At 38.7% G+C, this 13,293-nt stretch overlaps 1 protein-coding gene across 1 annotated transcript in view; it reads left to right on the plus strand.

The window, feature by feature from the left end:
- Positions 1 to 13,293, plus strand: part of SDK1 (sidekick cell adhesion molecule 1) — a 391,189-nt gene that overhangs the window by 42,787 nt on the left and 335,109 nt on the right. The window lies entirely within an intron of this gene.

A 13,293-nucleotide genomic window follows, 5' to 3' on the forward strand; every position in this document is an offset into this window, starting at 1 on the left:
AAAGTGAGCAGGAAGAAAAGAAACAATTTTACACATAACCTGTTACTGTAAACTTACTAAATTGTTACTCATTAAATAGTGAGCACACAGTTTGGGAAGATTATCTGAACAAGGAAGCTAAGAGCGACAATTACATGTTTCTTATTTCTTAAATGAAGATTTAAGATTGTTACCAGGTTGTTATTTGTACTCATGCCTCAGTACAAGACACTTTTAATTAAGATTTAGGGTGCTGCAAAACACCATTTTGAATCATGATGTTTGAAAAAATGCGATATTGATCAAACAGAGGAACAGAAAGGCAAATTTAGTAACTCATATCCGTAAGATTCATGATGAGCTTTATTAAAATGTAACTCAAAATGAAGTTTTATGGTTGTGCTTTTTGTTGTTATTATTCATAACTGAAGTTGTGCAGTTGGGAGGCCCCCAAATGGTGAAAGGCTGAGAAGTGATTCTGCAGCCTGAGACCCAGCTCCTTCTTGCCCGAGTTATCACATGAATGGCATCAATAGGTGCAGTATCAGCAATGCACACCCAATAAATGATGTGAATTTGGCCAACCACACCACGTCCAAGTCCTTTAAATGTTGGGATAATGGTCACTAATTTTTTTAAATCAGAAGCTAATGTAAAAAGTCTTCTAGAATAAAAAAAAAAAAAAGTTCAGCGAGGCTAACTTGCAAATGTTTGTTCGAAGTGTAAAGAAGTTGACTTTTCAGATTGACTGAAAATGTGCAGGCAGATCTGTCGATTTGTTGGAGCCTATCTTTCTCTGGAATAACGAGGTCAGGAGTTTGCAGAATCTATCATGGGTTGTTTTTCTGTTTGTGTTCTGGATGTAATTCTACCGAAGCTGTTATTTATATAAAGTTCTCCATAATTCCTGAAAAAAAAACCCAAAAACACACCAACTCCAAATGGCTGTGACTCACAGGGAGGGATGACACAGAAATGGAAACTCACAGTTGTTTTAAAGCTGCCAGACTGTGTTTACACTTACAGAGTGTCCATGTGCAGTTGTAAAGTTTGAGTTTTATTTCCTGCAGGTGCCCAGGTGCTCATTCCCTGCTCACTGAGCTCTGCACAGGGTTCACAGGGAACGTGCTGCTCCTGGCCTCCTGTGCCAGGCCATTCCTGGGGGGAAGAGAAGGGGACACCAGCTGCAGGCACCACGGGATGGGAGAGATCTCACTGCTCCTCATTTAGGGATTTCCTGCCTTGTGCTTTTCTTCTAATGGCAAAAAAAATACAAACCTAATACTTGAAGTGTGGCCTGCAAAAGCTGTGGTAGCACAAGAGAACAGTGCAGTCATTCAAATTCTTATTTTCTGCTTCTCAATATGTTTACTTTCTTACCATAAAAGAGATTCATGGATCATGGGATATTCTATATGGATGGGGAATTGTCTGGGAAAGCTGTCAATAAAATATGGTACTTGTTTTTAAAATTAATAAATAATTAATGAGTGAGGCAGTAAGAGCCTCTTAAGTGGGAGTTAAATTCTGCATTTCTGTCGAGGCCCATCTCTGTAGCTGAGGGAGGAAACGATAAATTGAAAAGTGCAGTTATTATGAGCCAATGTGTAACTTTGTTCAGTGAAAACTTTGTTAGATTTAGTCACACCACTTCCCTCAAATGTGTCTACACACCACTGCAGCTTCCACAAACCACTGTAAAAAGATTCAGCCAGTCCATGAATAATCACAATTTCTGTTTGTGCTGTGGTATAGAACTGTGCTGAATGCATCCAGACAGCTCCAAGAGATCATCACCTAATACTCCCTGAGCTCTTGGTGTGTTCTGGTGGATCAGTATCAATCAGAAGTGGCTTTTTGTGGAGCAGGGCAGCTTGTTCTACCTCCAGGACACTGCTCTTACTGTTTCAGAGTAAATGTGTTGGTCTCTGGGGAAGCAAACTAATTTTTTTGCACTTCAGTGTTTTGTTTTGTCTTCAGAATGAGATGTTACTCCGGGGGAAAAAAAATTCAGTTCAGCTTTTTTGGTTGAATTGTGTTCCAGAAAATTTTATGTCAGTTGGTTTAAATAAAGCAAACAAACAAATAAACCCTGAAAAAAGTGTGTTATTGCTGGATATCTGGGATTTTCTGAGAAAGCCTGTGGCTTTCCAAATTGCAGACTTGGAAAAATACTCTGACTAGCAACCTGGAAAGAAAAACTGTATTCCTGTGTGGATATTATGAGGAATTCTTATGTAATGAAAAATATGTGTGTTTCTTTATGTTCAGTAGTAACTGATTAGGGCTCAGGTAGTTTTGTGGGGGAAGGAGAACAGAGTGAGAGATTCTGGCCATATAAAATAGGCAAACCCAAAGAAATTGAGTGAATTAGAACAATGTACATGTGAATTGAGCTATCCGTGGGAGAGAGTGAGGAGACAGTGACTTCTAGCTCCTGTCAGCCAGTGGAAGGAGTTAATGTGAATTTACTATGTTTCAGGTTTAAAAAATGGGCTGATATGTTAGAAAATCCAGGACAGTGAAGGAAATGCAAGCCAAGGCAGTGTTTGGGGAGGAGGATCCTACAAATACCCATGTGCATTTCAGTTTTCCAGTCCCTAAGAACACTCCAGTGTTCTTGAACACATCACAGGGTCTGGTTTGAGAGATGTCCTAAGATGGGCAAATCTTTGCTGAGAATTCAGATTCTTCTTGGTTCAGTAGAAGAGCTACAAAGGGAAGCAGTTGCTGAAGATATACTTAGAATGGGGCAGTCCTGAGTTCTCTTGATAATAGATGCGGGCAGAGATCTCAATTCTTATGATGTGCACTCCCAGTTCTCATGGTGGGCACAATGGTTCTCAGGCTGGCACAATCCCAGAGGCAGTGGGGGAAACAGGTCCTGTTCCAGATCCAATTTCTATCCCTCTGGCTATAGAAGCCCAGAATTCCAGCTGTGCACAGGGTGTGTTGAAAGACGTGGGAGAAAAAATTATCTCAGTAGTCCAGACATTTTACAGGTTCGGTGTCTTGATAGTCCATGGTTGGAAGAAGAGATAAGTATCAACTGGTTAAGGAAATAATGGGTGAAAAGAAGTAAAAATTGTCTTACGTGCCTTAATATGCCTTCCCAGTTGTGTTAGAAGCAAGTTAGGCTGTCTCTAATTAGAAGTTAACATAGCACTGATTTTGTAAGGCAAGCATGTGCACGCAATGAGCTGATGTCTCGGGAAGGAAATGACAAGTGCACAAGAGCATAAATCAACCTCTAGCTGAAATCCCTTGGTTTTCAGCAGTGCATGAAGGCTCTATAAAAAATTTAACCCTGAAGTAGTTACTTAGTTTTTCAGATTTTTAAGAGGGTGTTTGTAGCTGTGGAAGTCATGAATTGGCTGAAAAGTAATTCAAGATCTTTCAGTTTGTAAAAGGTAGGAACTCGCTGTTAGTAAATGCAGTTGATCTGCCTAAAGTAGAGGATTTGTACCTGACTGGAGTGAAGTCAGCAGCAGCCTTGCACTGATTCAGTGAGCAGAGGAGACTCGGCGTGTTAGTAACAGAAAAAAGTATCAGTAGTCTAAAAATTGTATACGTCTTAATTAAATTCCAAGTTTTCAATGGTACTCTCAGTGAATATTTTAGTATGTGTCTTATCAATCACTTCTGCACTAAGTCTATAATTTTTGAACTCTGAGGGTGTACATTGAGTTGACTTTTTGAACCTAATGAATTTTAAGCAAACAGAGCTAACAGGGAATAGCTGGAGTAATATTTACTTTTTAGTTTGATGAATTACCAGGATGGGGGTGCTAAAGGGTATCACAGTACAAGTGGTTTCACTACCTTTGTGTTCCTTCTGTGTTTTTATTTGGAACTCATTAGTTCCTGTTAAAGCAGTAATTAGGTTTTGGATGCAGCTGAAATTCTTAATTCTTGGTGAACCTCTCCTGTGGTTTTCCTGCCTCTTTAATTCAGTGTATTTCAGTTTTATTACACGTCTCAACAACCTGGTGTTTACCTTGTGCCTGCTTAGGCTTCAAGTTCTTTAAAACTGTGGGTGTGTTTGATTGGAGAGTAGAGTTTATCTTTCACACTCCTTATTGTGTGAAATGAGGATGTGGGAGGCTGGAGTACCTTTACAATCGGGGCTGTTGCAGGATCTGTCCTCCTTCATTTCACATGAAGTACTCCGGGCCATTTGTGTCACAATGGAAAAGGTGAGTCTCTGAAGAGCTTGCCAGGATCTCTTTTTCCTGGTACTCTTGTAGCTCATTGTTTTATAATCCTTATTGGTGAGACTAGACCAAGGACATTGGATATAATTACTGGTTTTCTTTGTGCTTTCCCACTCTTTTTCGTATTCACTAACAAACTATTCTAATAAATCGCTAAGTTCCTAAAGCTCTGAAGTTCTTGAACCCTCTTTTCCCCTCCATTTTCTTTTTTCTGCCAGTGCCAAGGGAGCAAATCCATTGTCACTGGGTAGAATCCGTTTTTTTCCAAAAATGAAGAAAAGCTGCAGTTCTGGCTGACTCTTTCTTTGCAATGCAGCTTCATCTCAATTTCTTTAACCTGGAACTAGCAGCGGATTCTCCATGCAAATGATGTCTGGCACAGATTTAGGGATGTGGCTGCCAAGATTACTGATGAAGTAGATGGAGAGCTACTCTTTTGCCATCATTACACATTGAGCTGTACCTTTAGTGTTGGTAGTAATCCTGCTCATATTTCTAGGGACAAGGGTTGAGTTTCAAGCAAAACTGTTGTTATCCAGCTTAAGCAAGCTGAAAAACCTGCTTAAGAAAAAAGAAAAAAAAATCTGCCTGTGGAAACTCTCAGGAAAACTCTTAATTTGAGAATCTTGATTGCTTTTCTTTATAGCAAAAATTGGTTGGTTGACTTGGGGTTTTGGTTTTTCTCTGCCTACAGTAAACCTTTGACAGATTTTTTTAAAAAACATTTTTTGTTTTCCTTGGAAAAGAAAACTAGATTGGACCCCAAGGAGCTACACATTGCACATAATAAAAAATACCTAATATAAATGGTAAAGCCAGTTTAAATGCTTTCCACGTTGTTACTGGGCCATAAAAAACTATAATCAGAACAAGCATGTTGTAAAAGCAAACTTGTGTTCAAAAGAATTCCTTTCTCTCAGTTCAGTAATTGTATTACTTAGCAATTATAGGGAAATCCTTTTTGTTTAAAATTATTTAGAAGCTTGGGCTAATCCTTCAATGGTCTGTGGAAATAAATGGAGGCATAAAAAGAAAAAAAGGGATTCATCCAAAACTGGAGATTAATGACAATCAGAACTGAGTCAGAATTAAGTTAGAATTTTTAGTCTTAATCTCAGATCCTGTTTATCATTCTTCTGTCTTTTTCACATTAATATTCAATACATAATATTTGGTGTGTGGACTAATAGAGAAGGGTATGAAAGCTTTTGATTTGGGCAGATTTCACACTGGCAAGTCTTGCTCTTGGGCAGGAAGCTGGGAAGGAACTGCTGTGGTTTTTGTTGCACCAGGGTTTTGTGTGAGTTGTTGGTGGAGTGGGTGGTTTGCCAGATTGGAAAGGCATTGCCAGTGATGATTAAAATGGCATCTGATATTCTTTTATGATTCACTTCAGAGGGTACCATTATGACTAAGAGAGATTTAAAAATAGGGGCATTTTAGTGAACAGTATGACTCTGGCTCGTTCTCCGAGTCAGTAAATCCCCAGTGTTCTCCAGCATTTCTAAATAATTTACTCTTGTACTGGATGTCACTGCACACAGGTGTGGGCACCTTGCTGCAGTGCCACCAGCCTGCCCCAGACTGGTCATCTGAAATACTGCCCAGCTGAGCACACTTTGCTGTGAACAGAAACTACATTATTTGGATAAAAATTTATGACACCAGATGACTGAATTTTTTTTTCCTACCATAAAGTTATCAGGGATTTAATGATAGCTGACGTATCATGAGATAAATTAAGATGATAGTCTAATAAGTACAGATTAACAGACGTGCTACATAAATATCTAGAAAATCTCCTATCTCTATTGTCATGATTTAGTCTCAAAAATGCCCCCTACACTTCTTGTATTTATAAAGAGAGATCTTAAAGTGATTCTGCCTTCTCCCTTTCAGCGTTGAGGCTGTTGTATCTCGGTCATGGCAGTTAACCCTGTGCATTTGTTTTTGCTCATATTTAACTTTCCACTGAGTTTCCATTACGGGGGCCTGATGAGAATAAATAGCGAGAACAGGAAACATTTCACTTCTCATTAAAATAAAGGAAGCTTGAAGTAGTGATGGGAGGACCGTGGCTGGGTTGCTCTGGAGATGTGAGGGGGGAAAAGATGTGGTGTGTTGATTGCTGGGGTAAATAATCACCAGCATGCTGGCAGCTTTCACACGGGCTGTGTGAGGCAGCTCAGGAGGTCACAATAAAGTGTAAAATCTCGTTTTGACGTCTCTTGCTGTCTGCCTGGCAGCTGGCTCAGTGCTGTCCCCAAAATGCTGTAATTTGTGGGTGAGACCACTCGGTGTTTCCCAGGCCAGCCTTTCCTTTGCCGCGCTCCCCAGAGCACTTACATTTAACATGTGATGGCATTTAGCAAAGCAGGTTTGGAACTGACGGCTACAGTTGTCCTTCTGGAAGGAGACTGATGTATTTTTCATTCATTTTTATATGATCTTTAATAATCTTATGAAAAAATTAAGTTACTTCCTAAACTCTGGGCTGTCACATGGATCAGGTACTCCCCTTTCCCAGGCAAATGAAGCAGCTCTGTGTAGGCTCTCCTGGAAGTTCAGTGCTTGGAGTGCTGCAGATCTGCAGCAACAGTGAGTGGGAAAACATCACTCCTGGGGAAAGTGACAGTGCTGATGCACGATCTTTGATCCTTTCTCTCTCTAACCACTACAAGATGTTCTGCTAAAGCATGTGCTTCTTATTTTGTAAAGGCAGGTGTTCTGCATTCAACTGCACTCCAGTGTTCTGCTCATCCTCTACAGATAATGCTGCCACTTCTTAAAATAAAAATAATACTGGAGAACTTACTTTGTAATTTTTTTAAATCCTTTCTGTTTTGTGGTAAGAGATTATTTTCAAGACCTCTTTCATAATGCCATCTCTTCATATCCTTTCTCTTTCTGGAAAACAGGAGACTTCAGGAAATTGTTATTTGAGAACAGACAGGCCAATGGAGATGGCTGAAGTCAGATACAGAAGTTCCTGCAGGTGCCCTGGCTGTGTTATAACTCACTGTCACTCCACACTGCCTGTTGGAGAGCTTCTGTGCTTAAAAGAGCAAAACTAATTATAAAAACCCCTAATAATAATAAAAGAGGAAGTTGTGTCTAGTCCATGCCTTCTAGGCACTCTGCAATGCTGCTGGAGTTTTGTTTTCTGATGGGGTTTTGTTTTCTTTTGTAGAAAGAAACTCCCACCTTCTCCCTTGGTTTGCTCCTGCCACAAATGCTGCTGGCAGTTGACAATATTTGGCTCATTCTAAATTCCAGGCAATGTTCTTTAACACTTCAGATTTAAAGGATGGTGTCTAATTTTCCTTTTATTTATGGAAATTGGTTTGCAACTGGTTGCTTTTAAGTAGCAATGAATTCAAGTGACCGAGGGAGGTAATAAGGCTGACTAAGCCATTTGTAATTTTTATTTTTCTCATTCTTATCAGGAGAATTCTCTTACCAGTACTTTCAGAGATCTCACACTGAGATCAGGCATTTTAGATTCCCAGTAGGAAAAGAAATATCTCGATAGATAGAAAATAATAGATTTTTCCCTTTGCTTTTTTTTTTTTTTTTTTTTTTTTTTTTTTTTTTTTTTTTTTTTTTTCCCCAAGGGAAAACTCCAACAGCACCAAGAGAGTACCTGCATAATGCTAACGATGCAAAATCCTGCTTCTTTGTGGCTTTTTCTGTCAGTTTAAATTATATTTATGTGCAATCTCAGTATTGAAAGTATATATGTGAAAACAAAAGTGGTTTAACTGGCAAGAGATTTCAGCTCCTGCTTTGCAAGCAAATGAAGGGAAAGTTCAATTATGAACTTTCCATTTAATAGGCCACTGATGTGGTATTAGTTTTCTCATTTGTATTGGACATAGATGAAAATAATTATTACTACTGGCAAAAAATACTTTTATCCTTTGTAGAACTTACATTTATTAAAAAAAAACCCCACAACCACAATGGCTTTTGATGTTGTACATGTAGAAAGAAAAGAAGTTCTAAGTAGAAGCTTCCTGGACTTTGTTTTGTAATTTTGTTACAATTAATGTAACTACTTTTATTTTACACCAACTACTTGTGTTTCAAGATTATTCAGTTGGATAGTGGTAAGACCAGATAGTCTCTGTGAGTGTTTGAAGTAGTAATTACAATTTTTGTGCCTCAGGGGGTTGGCATCCGTGAACCTGAGATGGTTTATATCAGTGTGCTTCTATTTCCATGTTAAGAAATTAATCAAGTATTTTGAATTTGTTTTTAAGGCAAAATTTCTCATTTATTTAGTAAAAATCCTCATCGCAGAAGTACACTATGAGTACTGTTTTGCTTTTGGTTTTATGTCATGATTGCAAGTTTTACATCTTGTGGTGTGGAGTAGTGTGATTTCATTTAGAAGTGATTTGTTTTACTGTTTCTTATATGCAGAATTATCTGTTCTGCTGACCTTTCACAGTTGTTTCTATAGAAGGTTCAAAAGATAAATCTTGTCCTACACATTGTGACAGCCACTTTGCAATGCAGTGATCCAAGAATATTAAAGTCTTCTTCGCAAATGTTTTAGAGGACATGAAATAAAAACTGTTAATAGGGACTCTCAGTCAAGCTGATCAGATCATAACTTTAATTTGTACAGCAAGGCAGTGATTGTGCCATCTGAGCTCTGCCTGGACCGTGGTGGTGGCTGGTGGAGCCTGTGTGGCACTGGGTGATGGCAGGTGGTGACCTTGGGTTGTTTGGTGGCAGAACTTCCTTAAAATGTCCCATCCAAGTGCTCAATCGTTTCCATTTAATCCAAGTGGGATAGAATTCCGTGTAAAATCACAGTTTACCAGCAAGGCTGTATTATTTTGTGGCTTTCTACTGTGGACAAAGAAATGTGATGAGCTGCCTTCCTTCTTTTGTTGTCTAAGATTGCAAATGATTCCAAATTTCAGCACGAATCCGCGTACCAGCTTCTCATTTTTAACTTTGAATTTCTGAGTCCTGTTTATGACACTGATATTCAAAGACTGTTTTGATGTTTGAAGATGTGACTTCTGTATATAATGAAATAAAAATTGGCTTCCAAAGTTTCTGTCAGGGAAGAAGCTGAATAGAAATTACCTATTTATATTTAATCACAATAATCTAAAAGAAAACCTGAATAATACTGTTTTAAATTACTGCAGTGGAATGTGTTGAGTGTTCCGAATACAGACAGGGATATGAGGATCACTGAGAATATGTTGATTACTTAGTGCTTTCTTTGCAATCAACTCTGAGGAGGAAAAAAAACATTGTATGAAACGAAAATATGGGTACTACCATTAATTTGGGTTTTTTGGGGAGAGGGAGTGGGCCTGGAGACAGAAATGGGCTTCTGTGTGATGAAGGAATTTTTTTTAGGTTTGTTCATAAGTTTATTTTTGTTCCCAGCATTCAAGGCCTCCCAGTTGGAACATACGGGGTCACTCACCGTGGTCATCAGATGCAATCCCTCTGTGTCCATTTGCAGAAGTTTTTAATGTGTACCCTGTGTTCTGTTCATCCACTGGAAATGCCTGCAAGTGGTAGAAAAGTGTTTTCTGAAGGAGAAAGTTACTGCCTGCTGAGGAGCAGGGGCAAAGTTGAAGATTTTAAAATCTAATGTATTTTTGTTGCTGTTCAGTTAATCCCTCCATGAAGTCCCCGTTGTAAAAGAGATTTCTCTCAGTGATCTATTCAAGATGTGGTACAGCTGATTGAGATGGAAATCACAGCTACAATGTTGCTTAAATTTGCTTGCAAATTACTGTCATTAAGACAAAATTTCCTGGAATGCTCTTCCTAGAAGAATACTATTTGTAATCCTGATAGTCAAGACTTACCCAGTTGCTATAGGATGCAGCAGAAGAATTAATTATTAATAATACATTATTAACCACAAGATGTGGGAAGTTAGGCCCTATTTCCATCCACTTGAAGGTAGATTATGCCCTATTTCCATTCTACCTGAAGCTACCTGCAGCATTTTATTTTTTCCTTGTCACAGAATCCTTTAATTTTCCAATCTAGAAATGCCTTGCTCAGCAAAAATTCATTAACCCTCACAAAGATTTGGTTATAAGATAACTTATTAGCAATAGCCCAAGTTTTGATCCAAATAAATAATTCCATAAAGAAAAATCATATGCTGCATATTCCTGAATTTATTATTAATACTATTCCACTTTTTCACCAGCAGCATCTCTAGTCTAATAATAATATGTAATAATCTAATATTAATAATAAAATACTACATGTTCAAAAATACATATTCTGACACTATACCCATATACCTGTGGGCGGATTATTATAACAAGTTTAGGATTTTCGATACAATTCCTTTGGATCTTTAATAACCAATTTTGAATGAGAAAACTCAATAATTATCAGGTGCACAGAAAACCACAAGTGAGAGTGCAGAACTCCACCCTTTCGGAACAGATTTATTGCAAAGCAGCACGTCTTTTGAATCCTGCTGTAGGATTAATTGGAAAAGCTGGGGAGTTGTGTGAGAATGTAGAAGTCAAAATCGACCTAATAATTTATGACGTGTCAATAAAATCCGACTTGGGGAAGTAAATGAGAAAGAACCAGTGCAGTTCCTGAGATGGGCTGACTCGTGTTACGTGTTAGAGAACAGAAATAGAAGGAAACAGAATAGAATAAAAAGAAATGTGTGTTGGTTTTGTTTGATTGTTTGTTTGCTTGTTTTCTGACTCTTGCTAATACAGCAAAACAGCTTCAACCTAGTTTTTGGAGATTATTTTTGCGGTTATAAGGTTAGAAAGATTTATTTTGAAATGAAAGCTTTAGAATCTGTAGAAAATATTGCATCTTTCAAAGTATAGTTTTGGGGTCGAGTAATTTGGAGCATAAAAATGCTCGCTAGAAGGTGTAATTCTTACTGAATTTTAAACCTACTTTAATTCTGCTTTGACTTTATCACTGCCATTCATATTTGGAATTGATGTACATTTCTGCCATGTCAAAAATAGATGAGAGTGGTTTTGCAGTTTTTCTGGGAAGAGCTGATCTCTTTTTCTGAAAATAATGCTGATTGTTGTTAATCAACTTGTCAGAACTGAATAGTTTTCTTCTTTATCAAAGTGAAGAAAATTGGGACACTAAATAACAGCCTGTGTGGAACTAGGACACTCTGTTTGGAGACACCGCTCCAGACACTGTAGAGGATTTTTTTGACAGATAAGCTGTGTGCTTAAAGAGATAAATGTTAATCTAATACATTGGAAAACAGACAGATTATGGGGCACTGCCATGCATTCGAATAACAAGGCTAAGTTGTGTGCCCCAGCTGAGTCTGTGGCAGAAAACTCCACAAACTTACTCTGAATACCATGGCAGCAGCTGGTAAACTCTGGTGGACTCTTGATACGTGATTCAATATTGTTAGACACCAGCTCAGCTAAGATTTTTAATATAGAAAGTATTTTTTTTAATTGGAATATAGGGAGTTGGAAGAAAATGAGCACAGAGCCTCTGCTACCTTTGTTCTCAGTCAGAATTCTCTGTCACCTCCTTTTTCCAAGTTTCCCGAATAAATATTGTCCATACTCTGTCCAGAATACTGTGGGTTGGTATAGTTGTACAAGATGCTCCTTTGTATCTCATACAGCATAAAAAGGGTCACATTAGACAGACCCAGAGCACAGCACACATGACAAACCCACATTTTCACAATGGTAGTTGAATACCCTATTGCCTCAGGCACATATGAGAGGATGTATTAAAGAGTGATGATGATTCGAAGAAGAATTACAGAAGCTTCAAGGTGCAAGAGCTTCTCTTGTCATAATATAACTTGTTCTTTTACAGTTAAAGCCAAGATTAATTCTCTGGAATTATTCTTAAATATTATTAGCTGAGTCTAGGTTTGGAAATGACTTTTCTTGAAGAGTTTTGTAGAACATAATACAAAATGAATGTGTTTTAACATACCCACAGGTGTATATATATATGTGTGTGTGTGTGTGTGTGTGTGTGTATATGATCTGGATGTTTTTGTGTAATACAAGAGCATCCCTTGGTCATGTGAAGATTCCTGTTAATTGCATAGGAACCAGTTAGAGAACATAAATGTTTGGGTGCACTGGAGCACCCAAAGCAGTCATGCCCAGAGCAAGAGTTTTTAGGTTTTCCAAAGAGTTTCATCCCGAGAGAGCCCATGGCTGCAGTTCCTTCTGTTCCTCTCAAAGAGTTTTCTGTTCTCTACCTGAACATCCTTATTCCTTCCTGCAGAGGAGTTGAAAGTGCTGTTTCACAGCTGCCCAGCTGCTGCACAGGTGACACCCAGCTGCTGCCGGGGGAGCAGGAGGATGGATTTTGTGTGGTTGGCTTTGCATTTTGAAAGGGTCATTTCGGATGCTCATCGTGGCTTTTGTTATCCCTTGGCCCTGGACCCTGATGGGTGTGGTGAAACTTCTCCAGAGGTGCTGAACTTTTCGCTCTGCTGTGGTAGCTGAAACCTGATTCCAGGAATACAGCTGAACCACGGAGCCTGGTGGCACTGCTGTCACAGCAGTGTGGGGCTGTGCCCTCCACACCTGTGCTGTCCAGAACCCGCTGCTTTTGCTGGTTTTGTCACCCCGGGGCACCTGGCACTGGGCCTGCAGTGACTCCCCACCCTGTGAGAACGCTTCTGTGTCCATCTGATGGGACAAATCCAGCAACTGTCCTGAGAACATGCATTAAATGCTAACAAATCCTCTGCTGAAAGCTTAAAAGAGAGCTAGAAATGCTCTGCCTTAAGGCTGCTCCTTGAAGATGAGCTAAGAGTTTGTATGTCTTTTGGGTTTGTTTTTAATTGCTGATCCAGTAGGATATTCTACAGTGCTTTTTTAAAAATAAAATGTAATGATTTTTTTAAAATGAGAACTTGGTTATTCTCGCTTCTTAGAGTAGTAGTTCTCTCATCCTTTCCTGGAATAATTTATAACCATGTGGATACACAAAATACAGCAGTAATTTATTTTTTTGTATAAAATACAGGGCTGGGATAACAGGTATAACAGGAGTAGCACTTTTAGAATTTTGGCTGTGCGGCATCTTAGAAGCAAACATTGTAGAGATAAATTATAAT

The sequence above is a fragment of the Sylvia atricapilla genome, chromosome 15, assembly GCF_009819655.1.
Source record: "Sylvia atricapilla isolate bSylAtr1 chromosome 15, bSylAtr1.pri, whole genome shotgun sequence".
NCBI lineage: Eukaryota > Metazoa > Chordata > Aves > Passeriformes > Sylviidae > Sylvia > Sylvia atricapilla.